Raw genomic sequence first — 23,752 nt, forward strand, 5'->3', positions numbered from 1 at the left:
AGGCCGATGGCGGGGGGAGGGGGGCGGCTGAGCCCAGCACCTTCCACACGGTCTGCTGCCCCCGGGTTCAGTACCGGAACCGTCCCACATGGGCTGTTCTTATGTAGGGAACCCTCAGGTAGGGAACCCGCGATCCCAGGGTGCTCCTAACCCGAAGGAGAGAGGCAGGAGCCGTAAGAAATGGCACCGATGGAACCCTCCCGCCCGACTGTCTCATCCTCCGCACAGGAAATCCCCACGAGCCTCTGGGGAAGGGAGGGGTGACTGCTGCCTCTTCCAGCAGAGGAGCAGCTAAACGCCATGTCCAAGGTGACCCTGCCTCTGGGTGGAGGCTCAGAGTTAGCATCCAGTCTAACTCTGGGGTCTAACTCAGCCCAACCCCCTCCGTGGCCTCGCGCGGCTCTGCAGACTAGACCCATGCGCCGGTGTGGACGTCCCCACCTGGACCTGGCCTCGGTCAGGCTTTGCCCTGCGTTTTCCTCCATCCCTGTACCGAGGAGCAGCTCACACACCCCGTGGAGACCAGGCTTCTGAGCAGCGCGGCGTGGGGCCAGCATCTGTTCAACCCCACGCTGAAAGGCTGCATCTCATCTGGTCCTGGAAGGTGGGGGCCCCAAGGCAGGTGCTACCTTCCTTCCCCCCACCTGCCCGCCCTCACCTCTGCACACAAGTCTCATGCGCCCAGAGTGTGACCAGCAGCTGACACAAACAGCTCCTGCCTCAGGGCAGTGGCAAGCAATGTGGCCTCTGAGACGTGTCCTAGAGACCAGATGGCCAAGGACGTGACCCCAGCAGACCACGGTCAAGGTCTGGTGCACATGAAAGCACAAGGGAAACGGCTGGAAACCGTACCTGCTGCTCCTAGGACGCCGAAGCTGCAAAACAGAACGCAGCCTCCCTTAAGTGAATGATCACACAGAATAAATATAAATAAATAAAATAATAATAATAAATAAATAAAATAATATGCCTGCCCCTTCGAGCCCCCTTCCCTGTCACCACGCAGGTGCCAGAAATGAAGGAGCAGCTCCGCCGGAGGTGGAGGAGAAAGGATTCAGCGGGAGGCGGCCAGAAACCAGGGGCGACCTGGAGCCCCCGGACCAGAGGCCAGGATCTCCGTGTCCACTCAGGCGGGGCCGATGTCCTTGCTCTCACGACCTCACCAGCTGGCAAACCCAGCAGACACTGGAATGCTCTGTTCCCCTACAAAGTTCTCCGCATTGGGTCGCCCCCCAATGCTCCCTCCCCGGCTCCCACCCCCATTCTCCTGGTTTTCTTTCGTGCTCCCTTAAATGTCCGTCTTCTCTGGGATTTGTTAAAAACCTTCCTTCCCTACAGATTTCATTCCCTACCAGGACCCCTTTACCATTTCTCTGCAAATCCCCTGCCTTCCGAGAGCCGACACCCTCCTCTCTGCCACCAGGCAGCACAGCCCAGCAACCTTCCCAAACGCCTCCTGCTCGGAGCTGCTCCTGGCGAGGGAGGGTGTGGGGTAGGAACACCCCTGTGTCCACATCCCCTGGCCTGGGGAACTCCGGCCCTTGCCTTCCCAAGGGCCCCCCGCAATTCAGCTCTGCGTGTCCCCTGTGGCCTTAATGTCACATGTCTTATCAGCCGTCCTGCCCCACCCCCCATGACTTCTCTCCTCACTTACTAGTAATCCTTACACCTCCTGGTCGCTCAGTTCACTTACCCTCTAGGGAAACCTAAAGCTCCTTCTGCTCAAACATTCATGTAGCCATCATTCCCCCCATCAGCAGGTGCTGAGGATGTAAGGGTCTTGCTTTCCCAGACTCCCTTGCAGCTGGTCCTGTGACTGAGGCTCTGCTAACCAGGCCCAGGGCCGGTGGGACAGTGGGACAGTGGGACCAGTGGTGGGGCTCAGGGTCGGAGGGGCAGGGAAAGGGGACTCCTGATGCCAACCCCCCCACCCACCTCTCTCTCAATCTCTCAGTCTATGGGTGCCTCTGTCCCTCTGTCCTTCTCTCTGGCAGGCCCGCCGTGGAAGTATCCAGAAGGAGCTGCTTTGGTACAGATGGGGTTCTGCCGGTGGTGGAGAAGGCCAGCGCCTGGCGTCTCCCGCACAGCGGCCACAGCCCACGGGCTGCCTCAGACCAGATCCGCGGCATAGGTCGGACACTCCTCCCGGAAGCTGAGCTCCAAGCAGTTTCTCCAGGCCCCTCATGGATCCTGAGAGCTACCCACTGCCCTCTCGGGAAACTCCTCTCTTGCTTAGTCAGCCAGAGCTGCTTCTGTTGCTCACAAATAAGAACACTGACCAAGACATTAGGAGAGCTGTTTGTAGAACTATAAAAATTAATAATAAAGAGAACATTTAAAACATCTTTAGAATTGATGAGAACTTGAGAGATCCTCAGGTAGCAGCTAACACAACGCCCCAGTCTGACCATGGAGGGCTGGAGACTCCAATCCTCGCAGCCTGAATCCCTGAATCCCTGAGTCAGGAAGACTCAGCCCCGTCTGGAAACCAGGCCTGCGGACTCCCGGAGGCCATGCCAGGGGCTCGCGTCCTGGGAAGCCGCAGTGGACAACTTCCTAGGAACAGGCCTCTAGTTGGAAAAGAGAAAGGCCGGAGACGAAAAGATGCTCCGCATCACAGGTCATCAGGGAAACGCAAATTAGAACAGGAGCTGGTCCTGCCCCCCCGTGAGAGTGGCCCGGATCTGGAAGCACCAACCACAGCAAATGCTGACCAGGGCATGGAGCAACGGGAGCTCAGCACTGGGGAAACACCAAGTGGCGCAGGTTCCTTGGAAGACGGCTCGGCAGGTTCCATATGATCTACCAATAGCACTTCTTGACATTCACACACACACAAGCGGAAAACTGACATCCACACAAAAACCTGACGCAGGTGTTTATGCAACTGCACTCGTCATTACCAAAGCCTGGCAGCAAGCAGGACGTCCTCAGTCAGTGGACGGAGACGTACCCTGTGGTTCACTCAGACACTGGAATGCTGTGAGGCACTAAGGAGAGATGAGCTATCAAGGCGTGAGAAGACATGGAGGGACCTTCCATGCACATCCCCAAGTGAGAGAAGCCCATCTGGAAAGGCTGCATTGGGTCTCATTCCATCCATAGGACGTTCCAGAAGAGGCAAAGCTATGGAGACAGGAGAGAGAGTGGTTGAGGGGGTCAGGGGGAGGGAGGAATGAAGAGGTGGAGCCCCGAGGATTTTTAGGGCACAGATACTACTCTGCGTGACACTGTGATGGTGAATGTGTGTCATCATACCTTTGTCCACACCCCTAGAATGCACAACACCAAGCGTGAACCTTAATGCAAACTGTGGACTCCAGCTGCTACGGATGTGTCGACGTCAGTTCGTCAGTGGTAACAAGTATGCACCCTGTGGAGGAGGTCAGGGAGGGGCGGGGGTCAGGGAGTAGATAGGGAATCTCTGAACCTGCTCCTAAATCTTGCAGTGTACCAGCAACTGCTCTAAAAAAATAAAGTCTGGATGAAAAAAAACATTAAGTGATAGAGGAGGCTGGTAGATTTAAGAAGATTTAGGAGACACACACATTAGAATGAAGGCGGGAGGAAGGGACGGAGGAAAGCTGGCATTGGTTAGTCAAGGAGAGCATGCACCCCAGGAGCAGAGTTTTGAGAAAGAAAATTCCACCCTGAAGGTTAAGTGAAAAGCAAGCAGCTTGACTTTTGTTAGGGACGAGGGTGTCCCCTGGGGCCATGGCACGGAGAACGCAGCTCCGAGACAGAGACTCACACGGCTGGGCTGGGGGCTGGGCAGCCCCTTGCGCAGTGTCCCCCTGAGGCCACCTCCTCCAGCTTTCTAAGCTGCCCCACCACGGGCCTGCTAGCCTGGGCTGCCTCCTTCAGGAAGCCCACTTGCATTGCCCAGCCTCAAAAACCAAACCGAACCGGTCCGAGGAGCCAACTGGGGGTGTTCCGGGCTGAGAGCTGAATCCAGCCACAGCTGGACAGAGAAAAGTGTGTGCACGTGACTCCCGGACTACTCAGGGCAAACGGCGTGAGGGGTGGTTTATTAGAATTTCACTCCGGATTGCGACACCGCCCTTCAGATCACCTCTGCTATTGTGCAAGTGCCGCCCTATAAATACGGAGACACTCCCGGCTTTGGAAGCCTCTGTCAGCTCGGCCTCTGTCAGCTCGGCCTCCAAGGAGCCTCTCTGCCTTCCCGGGCATCCCGGCCCGGCCTGCCAGCCGCCATGAGGGCTCTCTCCTTCCTGCTGCTGATTCTGTGCCTCGCCTCCTCCCACCTGGCCCCAGGTAAGCTGTGAGACCCTGCTCTAGCCCCTCGGCCCCGGGGCCAGGAATTGGGGGGCTGAGTTTAAGGACACCTGCGTCTTGGGGCCTGGGGGTGGGGCAGCAGAAAAGCACCCCCAGGGCTGAGTGGCTGGCTTGGGGACCCTACAACGGGCAGGCCTGCTGAGCCTGGGCCTGGGGCTATACCCCGACCCCCTGGGACAAGCGTGCTGGGAGCACCCCAGGCTGACTCTCCCCGGCCCGCTGGGCAGCCCAGCCGCAGGAGAGGCAGGCCCAGGCCTCCCTCCCTGACTGTCCTGGGGGCTCCGTGCCCTCGGTGCTAGGCCGGCATGAGGGCTGGTCTCAGGAAGCTCCAGCATCCCCCGTCTCCATCTTTGTCTCGGACTTCTAGAAATCATCCTCCGTGGAAGGGGGACCACGGACTCCCCCTGCAGCGTGCCTCCTCGCATCGAAAGGCCGGCTTCCTATCCAGGGGCGAGAGGTGTAGGCTGCCAGCCGGGGCTCACCCTGGTCCCTGGGTGGGGCCTCGCAGGTGGCCTGCTGTAAGCAGGTGCCTCCTGCCCCTCCCACAAAGCCAGCTCACGCTGCACCTTTGACTCACTTCATGTGCGGGCAGTCTGGAGTGCACGGGTGGTCTTCGATCCTCCCTGGGAAATCCTCGCGTGTTCTGTGGAGTGGGAAATCTGCCCAGGGCATAGGAGGGAGCTCTCCGTCGGGCCGGAAGACACCAGCTCCCCGGCTCAGAACAGACGTGTGTTCTGTCATGGCCTCTGGCAAATCCTACATCCGGGGCCTCAGCTGTCTCATCTGCAGAACGAGGGGGCTGTGGTGGGTTGGGGGGGCACTTAGAGCATGAATTCTGCTCCCAAGTTCCCTAAAAGATCCGACGGTGCTTTTCTGCATCATATAGATCTGCTGGATCTTCTCCAAGTACAACTCAGCCCCCCCATCTGGAAGCTGGGTGCGAAAGCATTCTAAGGCAGAGTTTTAAGTTTCTAGCGGGGACCCATTCGAGGGGTGGAAAAATCGGTTTAGAGAGTCACCACCATGTTTTTCTCAAAGAACCGAAAGTAGGAGTGCAAGCGGCACAGTAAGCGTCCGTGTTCTTACCATGCTCTGATTCCAGCCACACGGGCAGGTACGCATTTGGGGCCAGAGGCTCTGTGAAATTTCTGGCTGCAGTTCAGCTCAAGCTCAGAAAAGCCTGAGAGCCACTATTGAACTTGAAGAGTTCGGCTGATCCCCTCAACACGGGACTGTGAGCATCTCATTCAAAGCAGAGAATGTGGAAGTGTTTCTGAGGATACACGGGAGTGACCAAACTTACTGGTCTTTCCATACAGAAATATTAGCTACAACGTGATTGAATCTGAGTATACCCAGGATTCACTCAGAAACTCCCAGGAGAAGCTGTCCTACTCTGTCCTCTGACAACACTCAAGTCCTGTCTGCGCAACGCTGATTCCCAGTCCGGGGGTGGAACCAAGTTTATTGCAAAAAGGGAGCTGAGGGCTACTTCTAGAAGGCGCTGCTCGGGTCCCAGCCTCACACTGTGACTCACCCTGAGCCCTCACAGGGGATCAGTTCACTCCCTTTTCTGGGAAAGCCATTAGGGCTCAGCTGCTTACCCCGGGGGGGGAACCAGGCCCACACGCCCCAAGGTGAATGACGGTTGTGTGGTCCGCAGGAAACCATGACTGGGCACTCTCTTTTAGCAGTTTTTATCTCTATAAAGAAAAGGGGGGCATTGCCCCTTTTATCTTATACAAATCTTATTTCCGTGAACACGGAATGATGTCCAAACGGCAAGGCAGCTCGAGTCCCCCGCATCAGCTGCATGAGAGCCCAGCCGAGGGGTTTTGAAGTCAGGGTCGGTTGGGGCTGCTCACTCACTGACTCCACAGACATTTAGTTGATAGCTAGTGTGTGCAGGCCATGCCCTGGAAAAGGGGACGAGCCAAGAAACCACAGCCCCGGAAAGTATGACCTGACGTTCTAGAAGCAGAGCATGGCAAGAAACCCAATTTTATAATTAATTATCTAATTACCATTGTGTTGTGAAATGCATTAAGTACAGGGTGCTAAGGGATAGTGTGACAAGGGGACTGACCGGGTCTGCAGGGGCCAGGAAGGCTCTCTTAAGGGACGGAGAAGTCAAGGAAAATTGGAAGTCATTTTGGTGTCCACGGTATTTAAAAAAATTTTTTTTTACTTCCTTCTTGACATTAGAAACTCAGGATGTGTCACATAAAATTCAGATTTGCATCTTAAGAACACAAAAAATGAAGCCGTACTCTAGGCCCAGAGGCAGTGAGCTGTCATGGCTGCCCCCCCGTAGGCACTGCAGACCCCACCGCTCCCTATTGCTCCGCTCAGCCTACTTCACGGACTTTTCCTATCTGCCTGCTGCTGTGGGGAGGTATAGCTATGCAGCGTGGAGGCTGATCAGGGGAGAGCAAAGTGGCCCTGGGAACGCGGGGAGAACGTTCCCTGGTGGTTAGCACTTCCCTGTAGCAAAACCAACCAAACCCACCGAGAGAGGCACCGGCCACTCCTCCGTACTGTCCTTCCTTTCCTTCTGGGACACTGTGGGCACTCCTGGGTGCCTGGGCCTGAGTCTCCCCACCTTTAAAATGAAGGTTTGGCCAAAATGACGCCTGCTCACACATCCTGTGACCCTCAGAGTCTGCCCTGCCTTGTCCACACCTGAGTGTCTCACTCTGGGATCCCCACCCCGACCTGCTGGCCTGAATTCCTTCCTCCAGTCTGACCTCTGGCAACAGCCACCAGGAATGTGTCTGCTATGGCCTCTGGGTCCCATCGAGAAAAACATGTTTCCCCTTGCCTCAGACACAAGGGCCCCTCGGCCGCCAAACCAGGCCTCACAGAGGCACGTGGTCAGCCTCACACGGGAAACTGAGCTGTGCCCACAAAATACCGCACGTGGAGCGTGCCAGCCGAGAGAGGCATGTCTATGAAAACCACCTCACGACATGTGGGATTTTGTCCCCAGATAGCTTCAGAAGACTCAGGGAGGGGCGCCCGGGTCGGCTAAGGGCCTGACTCTTGATTTCAGCTCAGGTCATGGCCCAGAGTCGCAAAATCAAGCCCCGCATCGGGCTTGCACTCAGCAGGCAGTCTGCTTCTCTCTCCCCCTCCCTCTAAATTAAATAAATAAAATCTTAAAAAAAGAACAAAGAAGCAGAAGATACCTGGAGATGAGGTCAGAGATGAGGTCGGGTCCTCTCTAGCCTGCACGGATGGCTCAAGCGCCAGCAGCCTTCGAAGTGGACAAGCAGCCTCTGTCTCGACGCCCCACAGCCTCTGGGGCAGCCCTTCCCCGGCATGACACCAACCACAACCCTCTCCCGAGCGGAAAAGAGCCTCGGTTGACTTGCTGAGGCCCAGAGGGCTCTGATGAGCTGTGTCCGCCCGTAAGACCAGGCTCCCCGGCTTCCCAGCACCGGGTCCCTGGACGCCTCTCAGAGGGCGTGCGGCTGGGCGGCCAGCTCTGTGGAAACGCAGACCGCGTTCTCCTCCGGCTCCGTGTGTCTGTGTTTGCGCCTGAGAAATTTATAATTTTAGTCAACAGCTCTCCAGTTTTATCTTCCAACTCCCTCACTAGGAGCTTTGATGGTGTGACACAAAGGGAACCTCGGTGCCCACACTTTGAGCAGAATGGCCGAGAGCGAGGTCCGCTAGCAACCGGCTCACCGCACTTCCAGTCCCCCGTCCCCACTTCTCTGAAAGACTCGCTAAGAAACTCTCTCTCCGTGGCTCCTCTATGCGAAGTCTAAGATCTCCCTCTGTGTTGACCTTTACGCCGTGCCTCCTCCTCTTCCCTGGCCACCAGCATCTGCCCGGGCAGGTCATATTGCAAGGCAGTAACACGGAACGGTGTGGTCCCTGCTTTCTGCAGATTTATTTTCTGATGACCCTAAAAGTTCAGCGCCTCCTGTGCTCACTGCCCAGAACCAGTCCTTCCCCCACCTCCTGTTCGCTTCCGTGACTGAACCCCTGGCACCCATTTCCTACTGAGTTTCCCACTACTGAAGCCAACCGTCTTTCATTCAACCGACACCTGTTACGGTTCTTCCCCACCGACAGCTGGTTTGCAGCTGCACTGAGGTGGGGTTTTGGACAATCCAGCGGTGTATGGCTCAATAAATGTACATTGGAAAGAGTCCCTATTTTCTCCGCAAGCACTGAAACGGGCACAGACCTGCTTTCCCATTAGGGAAAGCAGTTCCTACCTTGAACCGGGTCTCCTCTGCCACGTTCCTCTGGCGTGTGTGTGCTCCAGCGGCCCCACGGGAAGTCCAGGATCGCTGGTCTCAGGCCAGCTTCGTGAGCACCGGCGGGAATAAGCACCAAGTCCAAGGACATGTAGTCGCCCTTGGGAAAGTGGGGGAGAAGAGAGGTGTGGGTTACCCACGGAGCTGTCAGGCAGCGAGCGCACAGAAGCAGACCCAAGAGGGGACAGGACCCATCCAGTGCCGGGTGGTCACAGCTCTGGGAATAGGCAGATGACCTTTTCAGAAGTAACTCTTATTTTCTCGTTCTTTAACTGCAAAGTATTACACGCATCCTGAAAAGTGCATAAACCAGGAATGTGCAGCTTAATGAATTATAAAACAAGTAGCCTGTGACCAGGGTTTAGGTCAAGAAGCAGGACTTGGCCGGCACCTAAGAAATAATCTCTCCAGGCTTCTCAGTCACCCACTCCTGGGCTTGACTCTTGTGGTAAAAACTTCCCATATTTCTTAGACTTTTACCATGTTAATATGCATGCTGAATAATACAGCTTGGTTTGTGTGTGCCTTTCAGTCAGCTAGTTACCAGGAAGAAGGGGATGTTGTGAGCCCTAGCATATGCTCGTGTTTGATTATGATAGGTAGGCAGATAGATAATAGCGCAAGAAATTTGTAATCTTGATAGAAGATGCCACACCATTCCCCAGTGGATGAGAGTCTCACGGCTCTGTACCCACGCCAATACTTGTCATTGTCAATCATTTTAAATTTTAGCTGTCTGGTGAGTGTAGTGGTATCTCGCTAGAATTTTTCCAGCATTTTCCTGAGAAACACTAAGTTGAGCACTTTTGTAGACAGCTGCTAGCCATTTGGATAGCTTTTATGATATGTGAAACTATGTGTCTCTATTTTCTATCAGATTATCTGTTTTTTTCTCAATGATTTGTAGTAGATCTTTGTGTATTCTTCAAGTAAGCCCTTTGTCAACTATAATGTTGCAAATCTCTTCTCCTCCCTTGTGCTATGATTTTTCTCTCCTGATGGAAACTCCTTACACAGAAGTTGGCATGATGATTATAATGTGGCTAAATGTGTCCTCTCTTTCCCTTTATAAGCAATCCCTTTTGTATTTTAAGAAACCTTTTTTACGCCCCAAACATGAAGAAAGTCTACAACTTTGTCTTCTGAGCATTCATTATTTTTCCTTTTTCATTTAGACTTATAATCCATTTTGCAATTGTTTTTAATGTGTGAGTTAAGGGTAAAGTTTTTTTTTGTTTGTTTGTTTGTTTTTTTTTTTTCCCAACATGAATCTCCAATCGTCCCAGAACCAGCATTCCCCTTCCTCCCCCACACTGCTCTCCTAAGGAGCTGGATTCTTCACACAGGCATAGGTCCATTTCTGCACTCTTTATCCTTCCTGTTCCATTTGTACGTTTGTCCTTTTGTCTTTACCAAACAGTCTAATTACAGTGGATCTATAATTAGCCTCGAAATCCAGTAAAGCAAGTCCTTCGACCTTCTTCTCCAAGAGTGTCTTGGCTATTCTTGGTCCTTTGAATTCCCACATAAATTGTAGAATAAGCTTGTCAAGAATCTCTTGATATTTTCATGTTATGGAATTAAATCTGCAGGTTAATTTGGGGGGAAATTAACATTTGAAAAATAATTAATCTTCCAGTGCTTACACATAGCATTTCCATTTATTTTGTTCTTCTAGAACTCATCAAAGAATATTGTATTTCTTATATACAGGAGTGTCGTATTTTCTTAGATTTATAACTAAGCATTTGATATTTCAATATGGTGATATATTTTAATTTCATTTTATCTGTTGGTTGCTAATGCACAGAAGTAAAATTGAGTTTTATATTGATCTTACATACAACAAAATAGTTAATATTTTTTATTAATTCCTTCTGGACTGTCTGCATATAATCATAATGCCTACAAATAGTGACAATATTATTTCCTCCTTTTCAACCTATATGTATATATATATATATATATATATTTTTTTTTTTTTTTCTCTTTCTGTTTTCCTTCTCTTCCTCCCCTGGCTGGTACCCTCAAGTAGAACATTCAGTGCAATTGCTGCCAGTCATTATGCTGGTCTTATTGGCCATCTCAGATGAAAAGTTTTCAGTGTTTGAGTGTTAAGTGTGCTGCTGGTAAGAGGTATCTGTAGATTTTTCTTTATGTAATCAAGGAAGTTCTCTCCAGTTTCTTGTTTGTTAAAAGCTTTTTATCATTAATCAGAGTTGAAGTTTTCCAATGTTTTTCTGCACCTGTTGGGATGATCATATGATTTATCTCCTTGAACTGTTAATAGGCATTGACTGATCTTCAAATGTTGAATGAAAGCTTAACTTTGTGAAATACACTGAACTTGGTTTTATTCTGTTTGCTGATATTTTGTATAGGATCTTAGCCTCTTCAAAGATCAGGGAGGTTGAGCTATAGGTTTCCTTTACTTTCCTTGCATTGCTGATCTTTTTAGATGGTGCAATTAAGACCAAGTCGGCACCTCACCATAAACTAGGGAATGTTCTCTCTCTTGTTATTCTGAAAACCAGTGTGCTCTGTAGACACTATTTCTTATATGTTGCTTGGCAGGATTTGCTAATGAAGTCATCTTGGCCCAGAGTCTCACTTATGGCCCAGTTCTTAGATCATTATAAGACTATTTATATTTTCTGTTTCTTATTTGTATATTTTAGTGAATTGTATTTCTCTAAGAGATTTTTTTTATCTCAACTAAATTTTTACATTTGTTCAAGTAACTGTTCTATTTTTTTCTATATGAATATAAGAATAGAAAAATATTTCCAGTTTTTCTATTTCCACGAACTATTCAACTTTTTAAATTCCTAATAATTTTCATGTTTTAAACTGGTAGAAGGCGTTGTCCGTGCTGTCCTTCCTGTCTGCTCCCAGCCTCGAGAAGGGCATTCCTTAATTCTGACTAAAATTTGAAAACTAGTGGTCCAGCAATTCTCGATTCTTTACTGAACATTAGACACTTCTATGGGGTGTTATTTAAATGCCAGTAGCTCACCGCCACCGCAGAGCAATTCAGTCTATATTTTTAAGAGTATCCTGGGTGGTTAAATGTGTATGCAGCATCGAGAACCACTGATTTACATCACAGTTTCTCAGCCTTGGTGCTATTGACATTTGGGGCCAGATAACTCTCTGTTCTGCGCATCACTGGTCTTCCGCAGCACCTCTGGCCTCCACCCACTAGATGCCGGTAATGTCCACCCCACATACCCCAGAGCTGTGATAACCCACAGTGTCCCCAGACATTGCCAAATATCCAGTCATCAGACACCCACAGTCCTAGGTCAGGTGAGGCAGCTGTGACAGGGATATGGATTAAATAAGAGACAAATCCAGTGGTATGAGAACCATCTCTCCAATAGGCAGAGACACATGGCATCAGAATGGACTGTTTCCCAGACTGGGGATGGCCTGCTGTGTCGGTCAGCTGGAGCAGCCATAGCAAAAGGGCACGGGGTGGTCTCCCCCGACAACAGAAATTAATCCTTTCCCAGTTCTGAAGGCTGGAAGTCCAAGGTCAATATGTCAGCAGGTTAGGGTTCTCCCAAGGCCTCTCTCCTTGGCTCACAGATAGCTGCCTACTCTCCTGTCCTCATATGGCCTTTCTTCTGTGTGTACACATCCCTTTATACGTCCCAATGTCCTCTTCTTATAAGGATCTATGTCCTAGTGGATTAGAGATGACATTTATAACCTCATCTAACCTTAATCACGTATTGAAAGGCCCTACCTCAAAACACAGTCACACTGTGAGGCGCTGGCTGGTGAAGACATCAGCTTACATTCTGGGGAAGGGGACACCATTCGGGCCATAAGACCTATCAATAGAGGCAAGCAAAACAGTAGCTTGATCCCCACTGACTGGGAATATTGTAGGGCAGCTACTGCATAGAGTAGAAGACTAGTCCAGAAACCTTCTGATTATGAGATTCTGGGATATCAGGAAGAAGGCAGAATAAATTCCAAGTGGACAAACCGTGAAAGCATTATAGGGTAGCCATACTTTCAACCTGACCCCAAAGGAAAACAGATTTCAGGGAAGATGGCGGCAAGAGAGATGGGGGAGCAGGGATCCTGGTCCGAGGGGTTGGCATCCCGAGGCAGCACGGGAGTGCAGGGTGTTGAGGAGAGCTCCCAGGGTCAGGAAGGTACTCCAGCCTTGTTCGGCCAACAGTACTATGTGATAAAATACTTATCTGGGGACTAACTTGAAATCCTTGCACACCTTCAAGCTCTCTGGGCAGAGGAAACCACATTCATAAGCCCATCGTCGGCTTCCGTTGGGCCACGGCTGGCACAGACCTCAGACTCTGCCCGGGTCTTGAAAGAGAAAATGCTTCGCAGTGCGTTCAAAGAGTCACTTTACCCAATGTTCTACAATCACCATGTCCACAAGCCACGAGTCTAAAGCGTTTCCTTTCCCGTCTTACAGGTGCTGGCTTTCTCAGCGGTCTCGGCCAGAGGTCTGACCACTACATGTGTGCCAGGAAAGGAGGCACCTGTAACTTCTCCCCCTGCCCGCTCTTCACCAGGTTGGAAGGCACCTGTTACGGTGGGAAGGCCAAGTGCTGCATGCGTTGACTCTGAGCTGGGTGTGACGGAGAGAGGATGGGGAAGTCCAACGAAGCATTTGTAACCACTGTTTTAATAAAAGAAGACTTTTTTTTAAGCATACCTCTTTCAGACCAGAATGAATCTTGTCTCCTTTTGGAAGAGGTTGAGAGGGGATGGGGGTCGGGAGCAGAGATGGGCCAGGCCGCAGGGCCCACCCTGCACAGGGCTGGGGGTGCTGACCAGAGCTGAGCCGTGTCTGGTCATTGCCAGGCCAAGGTGTGGGCAATGTGGAGGGCGCCCGTGAGACCAAGGACACACGAGGAGAGGATGAGGCAGGCAAAGCCTTCCCTCGTCCACGCGGCAGCTCGCCCCACACTGGGCGGTCTTAGCAGCCAGTTCCATGAAAACAGCCCATCTGCAGGGCCCATGTGCAGGGCCTCTCCCTTCCCCTGAAAGCAAGTGTTCACCTCTCCCCAGGAGTGTTCTATTTTGAAAAGAAACCTCAGGCATGCTGTCAGCTTCCCTGTTCAAGATATGGGCAGTCCTCCCTGGGGGCATTCCTCTGGATGTTTGATCAAAGACGGATTCCCAGATAAGCCCTCATACTTCGGACAGCCGAGGTTTGGGTTTCCCAAGATCCAGTTCCTCCGGCAGGGGAAAAAAAAAAGCCCACATTCTGTGTTTATCCCACATTCTGTGGTTTCCAAGATTGTGGTGATCTTCCCTGCCCTGCCAGGAGCTCTTCACCGAACCCAAAGCGACCGCTCATGGATTCCCAGCCACAGAGAAGCCAGGGATGGTCACAGGAAAGGGGGGAGGGGTAGGTCTCTGCCAGCACCAGCACTGGAAACAGCAGCCCCAGAACCAGAAAGATGAGCATGATCTTTGCAGCCCCTCCGCCTCGACATTTGGCCCCGGAGCCCCCAGGTCACGGGGGTGGCACTCTTGACCGCCCCTTATAAGGGAAAGCAGCTGGGCACGTTCTCATTTGCTCTTGCCAACACCCCCCACCCCCTCCAGTGTCATGCCTCTGAGCTCCTCTGAGCTTTTCCATCCATTTCCAAACTCCTCCGAGCCTTTCCACCCCCCACCCTGCCTGCCTAGGGCATCTGCAGTCTTGCCCCTTTTGGACCCGCCGGTACCACCGAAACCCCATCCTCCCACGATGAGGCCCTTGCCGCTGCTCCCTCCTGCACCTGAACAGCACGAGCCAAGCTAGCCCACTTCTCCTTTTCCGCGGGATGCACGTGCGTCACCCTCTCCCACGGTTTCAGCCCTCACTTGGCTCGCATGAGAATGTGGATGATACCACCCGAGCCACCGTGGAGGGACGATGGCCCAAGAGTCAGGGGCGTGCTCCCCACTGTCTGCAATCCACCTGACTTCAGAACGGTTGCGAGAGCCAACATCTGGCTCCTCGGACAGCATCTGCTTAGCTGAAAAGCAAGTGCTGATTTGAGTGAGCGCCACACACTGTCCCGGGTCCAGTTTAATTGCCGTGGCTGTCCCTAAGGAAGGAGGGAGCTGGTCACAAAGCTGAGCGCCCTGACTGAGGCATGTCCCCTGAAGCAGATCGGTTTTGCACGGTTCCCCTTCTGAGGACTAGCTCCCGCCTTCTAATGCCTGGTGCCCGTGAGGGTGCTGTGGCTGATGGGGACTGGCCCGTCTTTGGTGCGTCTGCCTAGAAGCCTCTTATGACAATACCGTGGGCGCTGGGCTCGGGCATGACTTGCACGTCAGCAAGAAATAACTGGCGAGGACCTTCACCATCTCTGCAGCGTGTGGGTGAAGCCGGACACGGCAATCCACATCCCCGGGAGAGGGTACTACGTATCGCCGCTCAGGCTTGCTGTCAGCCCGCCCCGCACGGGAGCTGCCTCATCCACCTGCCCGTGCCCACCCCAGTCACAAACATACCTCGGAGGAAGGGGGGAGGTCATACACTGCACAAAATACACCTGAGGGGCGCCCGGGTGTCTCCTGATTTCAGCTCAGGTCGTGATCTCAGGGTCCTGGGATCGAGTCCCACATCAGACTCTGCACTCGGCACGGAGTCTGCTTGTCCTTCTTCCTCTGCTCTTCTCCTGCTCTCTTTCCTTCTCTCTCCCTCTCAAATAAATAAATAAAATCTTAAAAAAAAAAAATACACTCTAGCATTGCTTCTGCTTTTAATAGTAAAATCACACAGCTTCCTATGGAGACAGTGCGCCGTCCTAACTCTGGGGCTCATGGGCCCCCGGGGCACGTCCCCCATTCTGGTCGACAGATCGGTAATGAAATGGCAGGGAGCCGAAGAAGCATTCTTGTTCTGATGGGTGCTAAGACGTGGTAGCCATTCATGATTTTGTCAAAGGTTTCCCTGACGGGTCCTGTAATACTCTACTCCAGGCTTTCCTCCAAAAAGAAAAAAAAAAAAAAAAAAAGAGGAACGACCAGGAGGGAACTGAAGCTCCTCATGAGTGTGGTAGTCTTCAGAGTTAAGGCTTCTGTATCAGTCAGTGGTCTCCCAACGGGATGTGCATGTGTATACATCAGGCAAGACTTAAGGAATTGGCTCACACAATTACAGAGACTTGGAGGGTCCAAAAGCTAGTGGAGGTGAGCCGACAGGCTGGAGATAGAGGAAAGAGTTGCCGTTCATGTCCAGAGGCTGTCTGCTAGGAGAAGTTATTGTTGGAGAGGTGATTGTGTCCTAAGAAGGCCTTCAATTGGGCACCTGGGTGGCTCAGCGGGTTGGGCCATCGTCTTCAGCTCAGGTCATGATCTCGGGGTCCTGGGATGGAGTCCCAAGTCGGGCTATCTGCTCGGTGGGGAGCCTGCTTCCCCCTCTCTCTCTGTCTGCCTCTCTGCCTACTTGTGATCTGTTAAATAAATAAATAAAATCTTTAAAATTAAAAAAAAAAAGGCCTTCAACTGATTGGATGAGGCCCACCCACATTATGGAAGGCAATCTGCTATACTCAAAGTCCACTGATTTAAATGTCGTATTGTATATATGTTATTTTCTGCTTATTATGTTTTGATATCTTAAAAAAAAGAAAAACAAAACAAGCAAACAAACAGAAAACCTTCCTTGCTGATTCTTAGAGTAAAGCCCCTGCAAGGAGCACGCTTTCCATGTGTAAGATAAGTCATGCAGAGTCGAGTCACACTCTTCCGTCTCGCCCATGCACCCCAGGAGACCACATTTGTCTGCCTTAGTCACCCCAGGGCAAGGTACCAGCCAACGAGCCTCAAGCCTTCCAAAATTATTCGAACAAGCCGGTCCCCAAACTGGGAATTTTGCCCTGCTTTGCCTTTCCTCAGAAACTCTAATAAAAGCAGTGCTCTCCCCGCCCTCCGGCATCGTGCCTCCTGGCCACTGTGTTGTCTCCATGTGCCCCTGCGTGGTGTGCTGGGCCTCCTGTCTCGAGGTACATGTACATGGTACATTCTGTTGCCTTGAGCCTCTCCCCCATCTCCAGGTGGCTGCACCTGACTGACCGTCTCAGGGAAGAAGACAGAACACTTGGCGTCAAGAACAGCATGTCTAGTCACAGCCCAGAGGGGACTTAGGAGATGCCCCTCGCTGGCCTGTGGGCTGATCCGCTGTCCCAGTTGGGCTCTGCCTTCTGGGAAGTTTCGGTGGCTGTTGGCGTTCTGTGCGCTGCTCTGCTTTGAGTTGCCTCTTTCGGGTGCTGCCAAGGCTTCGGACCAGAAATCGGCGATGTCCTCCTCCTAGAACTCGGGTTCCCCTGGCAGCCAGCCCCGGGCTCAGCAGAGCGGGAGAGGCCCTCCAGCCTTCCCCCCACAGGGCTGGCATCGCAGGCTCCCATGTTCACAGAGCCGCCACTGGACGGAGGGTGGAGACCTGCGCCCCCCGCAGCCGGCTCCCCAGAGGTCAGGTGCCCCGCAGGCAGATGAGGGCTGGGTGACCGTGGAAGTGTGCAGGGACATGAGCAGCACGGGGATGCGGGTGTCCTCATCCGCGCCGATCTTCCTCGGGTCCTCCCAAACCAGCAAGGGGTCCTCCTTCAAGAGAGGCCCAGCACGTGCCCCAGAAAGGTCGATGTCCCGGGCGACCCCTTCCCTTCTCCAAGGCTCCTTGCTGTTGCTCTCGGTTCCCTGACCCCACGGGGTGTCATGGGTCCTGGAGACTGTGGCGTAGCATTTAACAAAAAAGGGACACGGGGAGGAATGATTCATTCTGTGCCCCCCAAAATACCCGAGGAGTTTTCCTAGCTGAATAAATGTACCCCCAGGGTTGACAGGAGCATTTGGGGAGATGACTTAAGTCTCGCGCTGACTCAGCGGCCCTCCACCACGTCGTCTGCCTGGCTCACTAACAAGCTGGTTTTTCTGCCTCTGTGGGTTGAAGACTCCATCCGTGACAGGCAGGGTCTGACTCAGCGCTGAAATCAGAATATGTGTGCAGGAAGAGAGATGTCACCTGTCGTCGGAGGCTCAGAAGAGCACAGAGCTAGAACCATCACAGCTGAACGCAAACAAGACCTTGCAAGCCGTTTGCGGTGGGGAATAGAAGGAGAGCCGGTCTCAGCCCCTCTCCTCCACCTCCTGGACCCTGATTTTCCTCCCTTAAAATCATGCCAAGGATGCTAAGTGAGCTGGGAAATATCACTGGTTTGAATCGACTCATCAGGTCACAAACCAAAACCACTCATGGTGTCTCGGTCCAACCACGTAACTTTTTGGAAACTTTGAGTTATTGAAGAACCTCCTTTGGTTATGAAGATGTAGTTTGTCTTTTCTTAAACTTCAGTCTCACGTCCTATGGGACGCTCCTGTCCCCGTGCTTGGGCTGCCCTGACCTGGGGGTGGGGGTGAGGGCTGGGCAGGGGATCCCACCGCAGCCTCTTTCTTCCTCTTACTCAGTCGTTTGGATGGGGGTGCACAATGTTTTCTCTCTTCCAGAAGAACACACTTTGCTAGATTAGCAAGATTTCTGCTCCATTGGGCTGCTGATCGATGCTTCCCTACATTTCGTGGGCTGTATTTGCTGGTTCTCTGGAGGGCCCTGTGGAGCTTTCCTCCACCACCCCTGGCCTGGGACATTGGGTTCAGGCTCAGACTCTCCCCACCAGCTCCCACTGGAGGCAACAGCCCTCAGGCGCTATCTTCTGATATCTTATCACCTAGTAGGTGGCCAGTGGCGACAGACAATGAGGTGACCTAAGTCCAGCCATTCCCAGGGTCCCTGCCGGAACCAACCAGATCCTTGAAGGAAATCAGTAGGTATCTGGAGTACCCGGCCAGCACAGCCGCAAGCTCTCCTGTCTTTCCCCTGTGCCTGCTCTGTGCCCCAGGGGAATGTGTGCCTTCTCTAGTCACAACTCCATGATGGCCGAGCCTGCAAAGGTCACCCGCTGCCTCAGAAGCAGGGAGCAGGACATCCGGGAAGTGTGCACTCCCCACCAGGAGAGGAGAGGGTGACATAGTGCAGGTCTGCTGAGGGTTGACCCCCCGGGGACGCTACAAAGATAGCAAGATGCTGAATTTCCCAAAAACACAGTAGTGTGTGGCAACAAGGGAAAAGGAGAATCTGACGGGAAAGAGTGATTGTGTATGAAACAGTGTAGACTGATAAGATATTAAAACCTAGATGGGCTTCATGAAGGTGCTGTAACACGTGGGCTGTGTCCATAGTTCGGCTGTTGTAGATAAAGCTGCTGTAAACATTGGGGAGCATGTATTCCTTTGAGTTAGTGTTTTCATGTTCTTTGGGTAAATGCCCACTGGTGCAATTGCTAGATCGTGGAGAAGGTCTATTTTTAGTCTTTTACGGGACCTCCAAAACTTTTTCCAAAGGGGATGCCCCAGTTTGCATTCCCACCAATCGTGCACGAGAGCTCCCCTTTCTCCACATTCTCGCCAACACCTGTTGTTTCTTATGTTGTCGATTTTAGCCGTTCTGACAGGTGTGAGGTGATAGTTCATTCCAGTTTTATGATTTGCATTTTCCTGATGGTAAGTGATGTTGAGCATCTTTTCATGTATCTGTTGGTTCTCCAGATGACTTCTTTGGAGCAAAGGCTGTTCCTGTCTTTTGCCCATTTTTTACATGGATTCTTCACCTTTTTGACCGACGAATGGATAAAGAAGATATGGTATATATATACACAATGGAATATTATTCAGACATAAAAAAAGGATGAAACTTTGCCGTTTCTGATAACATGGATGGAGCTGGAGATTATAATACAAAGCAAAATCAGTCTGCCAGAGAAAGACAAACACCATATGATCTCACGCAGATGGGGAATTTAGGGAACAAAACAATGAGCAAAGGAGAAAAAAAGAGAGAAACAAACTGATGGTCCCCAGAGGGGAGGTGGGTGGGGAGTTTGGGGACACAGGTGATGGGGATGATGGCCTGCACCTGTGATGAGCGCCGGCAACGTATAGAAGTGTTGAATCACTACATTATACACCTGACACTAATATTGCACTGTATGTTAACTAACTGGAATTTAAATGAAAACTTATTAAAGAAGAAAAAAATGTTCTAACACATGAGGAAAAGATAATCAAGTCATTTTGAGGGAAAAAAAGAAAAAACAAAAGGACAGAGGAAGGAAGAGAGGACAGACACGAATTTTAGACCAAAATCTTATCATTTCCACAATGATGATGATGATGATTTTTTTAAATAAACAACATCACTGGGCATTTGCCACAACAAAGAAAACAACTGAGAAGACCTTAAAGTCTCTTAATCTACAGGGTCATAAACATCCTTAAAATCCTGACACAGCTCTGAGCCATGAATCCTTCTAGAGCTCCAGAGGGCCCAGGCTTTGCCTCCAGGTCTGGGAGGGGTCACAGCTCATGCGAGCAGGAAGGTCATGTCTACCCCCAGCAGTATTAACTTTTTCTGCTTTCATTCCACATGACAACTTGTAATGTTAAAACACCCTAATTCAAACCTATTGCACAAATTGTTCCTGTGTTGCTTTGATACGAATCTCTTAAAATCTTTTCCTTTTCTCTCTACTCGCCAACGAATAGCCCTCCTGCCAGCTAAGCGCGGGGGTGGGGGTGGGATGTCCCTGCCCTGCCTCCTCACCCTCAGTCTTTGGTAGCTCCCCCACCGCACCCCCATCAGGACCTTCCCGTGTGACTCTCCATAGTAAACTGCATTTACAATTCGTTTTTTACATCACGTTTTGAAAGGAGGAAGCCCTGGGTTTAAAAACTCCGCCTATTAACTCATTGCGCAGTTCTGAGCCAGCACCTGCACCTCCCTCCTTCACCCATAAAAGGGCAGGTTCAGGTCCTTCCACCCAGGATCCTAGAGCCGTGATGAGAACCTTACCCTCTTGGGCACCATCTAGTGGCAAACAAGCGTAACACGCGCTCCCCCCGCAACAGCATGGTCCTGGCGGGCGGATTTTCTCAGGACCTCACAGCCAAAGCTCTGAATAACCACTTCGCCATCATCTACTTTTCCAAAACCAATTGGCTGAGAAAACTTTTCTTAATTAGGTGCTATTGCACGGCTCTAAATTGTCTCAAACAATTCAACGGAGCCCTTTCTCCAGGAGATGTCAAAGAGAGCAAGAGTGGGACTAAGGGGATGGGGTGAGAGGTCAGGCACAGGATGGGGGATGGGGTGAAAGGTCAGGCACTAGGATGGGGGATGGGGTGACAGGTCAGGCACCAGGATGGGGGATGGGGTGACAGGTCAGGCACTAGGATGGGGGATGGGGTGACAGGTCAGGCACTAGGATGAGGGATGGGGTGAGAGGTCAGGGATGGGGTGAGAGGTCAGGCACTAGGATGGGGGATGGGGTGAGAGGTCAGGCACCAGGATGGGGGATGGGGTGACAGGTCAGGCACTAGGATGGGGGATGGGGTGACAGGTCAGGCACTAGGATGGGGGATGGGGTGACAGGTCAGGAACCAGGATGGGGGATGGGGTGAGAGGTCAGACACTAGGATGGGGGATGGGGTGACAGGTCAGGCACTAGGATGGGGGATGGGGTGACAGGTCAGGCACTAGGATGGGGGATGGGGTGACAGGTCAGGCACCAGGATGGGGGATGGGGTGACAGGTCAGGCACTAGGATGGGGGATGGGGTGACAGGTCAGGCACTAGGATGAGGGATGGGGTGAGAGGTCAGGGATGGGGTGAGAGGTCAGGCACTAGGATGGGGGATGGGGTGAGAGGTCAGGCACCAGGATGGGGGATGGGGTGACAGGTCAGGCACTAGGATGGGGGATGGGGTGACAGGTCAGGAACCAGGATGGGGGATGGGGTGAGAGGTCAGACACTAGGATGGGGGATGGGGTGACAGGTCAGGCACTAGGATGGGGGATGGGGTGAGAGGTCAGGCACCAGGATGGGGGATGGGGTGACAGGTCAGGCACTAGGATGGGGGACAGGGTGACAGATCAGGCTCTAGGACTGGGGGACGGGGTATGAGGACAGACACTAGTGCAAGAACAGAAGTGGAAGCCGGTGCAGAGCTGACGCAGGCATGACCTGCAACACCAGGGGGCAGGACCTTCCGTAAGGGCAGCGTCACATGCTGACAGGTGACCCGGGGCAGGTGAGGGCACCTGAATGAGAGATGAAGCAGAGACTGGGGGAAACTGTAGTAAAACACTAATATGGTGAAGCTGAGTTACAACTGAAAGTTTCACAGGTGAAACAGCAACTGGGAAAAGCCCGGTTCAGGGTGACAGAGAAAGAGGAACCCAGGCAGGATGTCTCCGGAAGAGATGGGGCATCCCGAGGGATGGGGACCAGTCAGCTCTCGGAGATTCCCGGCCGTCCACAAGGCCGAGTGTCTGTACTGACCACCGTTTGCTGCTACAACCTCTCCAAACACGGCTTTCTCCCCCAGAGCCCTGTGTGCGGCTGGCCGCGGGCTGGTCCCACACGGGCTGGTCCCTCGCGCCGCTCCTCTGGGACACACGCGGCCCGGGCCGTGGCTGCTCTGGGGGCCGAGTGCTGTGGGGCTGAGCTGGGACTGGACGCAGCCGTGTCCTTCCTGTCGGCGCTGTGGCGACTGGTCGGGCCCTCGGGTCAGCAGGCGGGGGTTAAGCTTCATCCCTTGAAAGGAACCGAGAAGCACGGCTGAGAGAAGGCGCCCCAGAGCAGCGTGCTGGCCGCGATTTTCACCTCGGAGGCTTCGATGCTGGGGCCTCACTCACCCTGAGGGACTCCCCTCCAGGGCTAGTCAGCTCCTAGGCACAGCAAACAGTGCTCCTGGAGCTTTTCACATGCAAACGAACCTGACCCGAGTGCACAGCCCCCCACGGCCTCTGTGGGGCTCTCCCAGTCCAGCCTCTCTCCCCCTGCCCGGAGTCCCCCAGGGCAGGTCCCAGGCAACTGCTGACATCACTCTGAGCAGCTAATCCTAAACCCATTCCCCTGCCTCCCCGACTCCTTGCCATGGAAACCGCCGCCACGAAGGCCCTTGCCCACAGCTCCCTCCGCCTCCTGACCGGCCCGGGCCGCCTCCCCAGAGGGCCCCTCCTCTTGGGATTGGTGAGAAACAAACTGTCTTTTCAGTAGCAGTTGGTTCCTGGTCTGTTGGCTTCATTGCATCTCTAATGTTCTACCAAGTCTCTGTATTTGGGAGCAAGCAGTGACCTACCTCACGACCGTGTCCTTTGAATCAGGGCGACCTGCGGGCGCAGGCTGTGGGTGCAGACAGCGTTCAACGCCCCTGGGTGATACAAGGGGAAGCAAGCGCCTCCAAAAGGGGTTTTTGGCAAACACCAGGCCTGGAGAAGCCAAGCAAAACCCCGGCTCTTTTCCCCCCGTTGTTAATAACGCGAGCCTGTTCCTAACACGTTCAACAGAAACCGCAGCGAGGAACCCCACCAGCTTCTTTATGAGCTCGTACGAAGTAGGAGACAGCACTGCCTTGTTCAGGCCCCTGAAACAGAAACCAGTATGGAACTGCCCATTTAGGGACTCTTCGGGGGCAGGGAGTGAGCCCTGCACACTTCCCTCCCCGCTCCCAAGGTCCTGTAAAGCTTGCTACATTGCGTACAAGAATACACCTGCTTCCCCTGGTGACCGCAGCCTGGGCCATGAGGAGGGAGGGTGGGGGACGGCCGTGGCCTCCAACATACCCTTGGCCGGGCAGCTCCATGAGGTGGGTGTTTCCAAATTCATCTGCAGCAAAGCACGCCTGTGAGTTTGGGCCTGGCCTCCCTGACCTCTCGCTCCTCTGTGGCAGATAATATGCTCCTTTGGCAACACACGCCCTTCATGCTGGCAGCACCCCCCCCCCCCCCCCCGCTATGATCTCCTGCTCCAGCTCACTTCAGGTGAGGGTCAGTAGAAAGGGATGGGTTGTCTGAGCAAGTCTTTAAAAGGGAGACACACAGCTGGAGAGCACCAAGGTCTGAAATCAGGGCACAGGGCACAATCGCCCCGGGCTGCGGTTCCCCTTCCTTTTGTTTGAACGGATGCCCCCTGAGGCAACCAGGATAGCAGGTGCGCCGAGATCCATCGAGTCATTCTTCTCTGTTCCTAGCGGCATCCGAGGTTACAAATTACCCCAAATACGAGAAGACAGGATCGCAGAAGAGAAAGCCCCTCCCCAGCCCGCCTCCTCCTTCCTTTAGGACAAAGGTGGCTTTCCTCCAGGCTC

The 23,752-nt window shown here is 52.7% G+C and overlaps 1 protein-coding gene across 8 annotated transcripts in view; it reads right to left on the bottom strand.

The window, feature by feature from the left end:
• The window catches only part of LOC309855355 (uncharacterized protein), a 61,522-nt gene extending 53,757 nt beyond the window's left edge, over positions 1 to 7,765 (bottom strand). For 6 of the 8 annotated variants that reach the window (XR_014306750.1, XR_014306751.1, XR_014306752.1 and 3 more), the window contains exons 1-2: positions 7,485 to 7,765; positions 2,954 to 3,126 (exon numbers count right to left, since the gene is read on the bottom strand). The gene's annotated coding sequence lies outside the window, so the exon portion shown is untranslated. Of the gene's footprint in view, positions 1 to 2,953; positions 3,127 to 3,258; positions 3,471 to 7,484 lie in introns of those variants that run through there. The other 2 variants (XR_014306754.1, XR_014306749.1) reach the window with 2 other exon arrangements.
• Positions 7,766 to 23,752: the final 15,987 nt, after the last annotated feature.

This window comes from Mustela nivalis (assembly GCF_964662115.1).
Source record: "Mustela nivalis genome assembly, chromosome: 20".
Lineage (NCBI taxonomy): Eukaryota > Metazoa > Chordata > Mammalia > Carnivora > Mustelidae > Mustela > Mustela nivalis.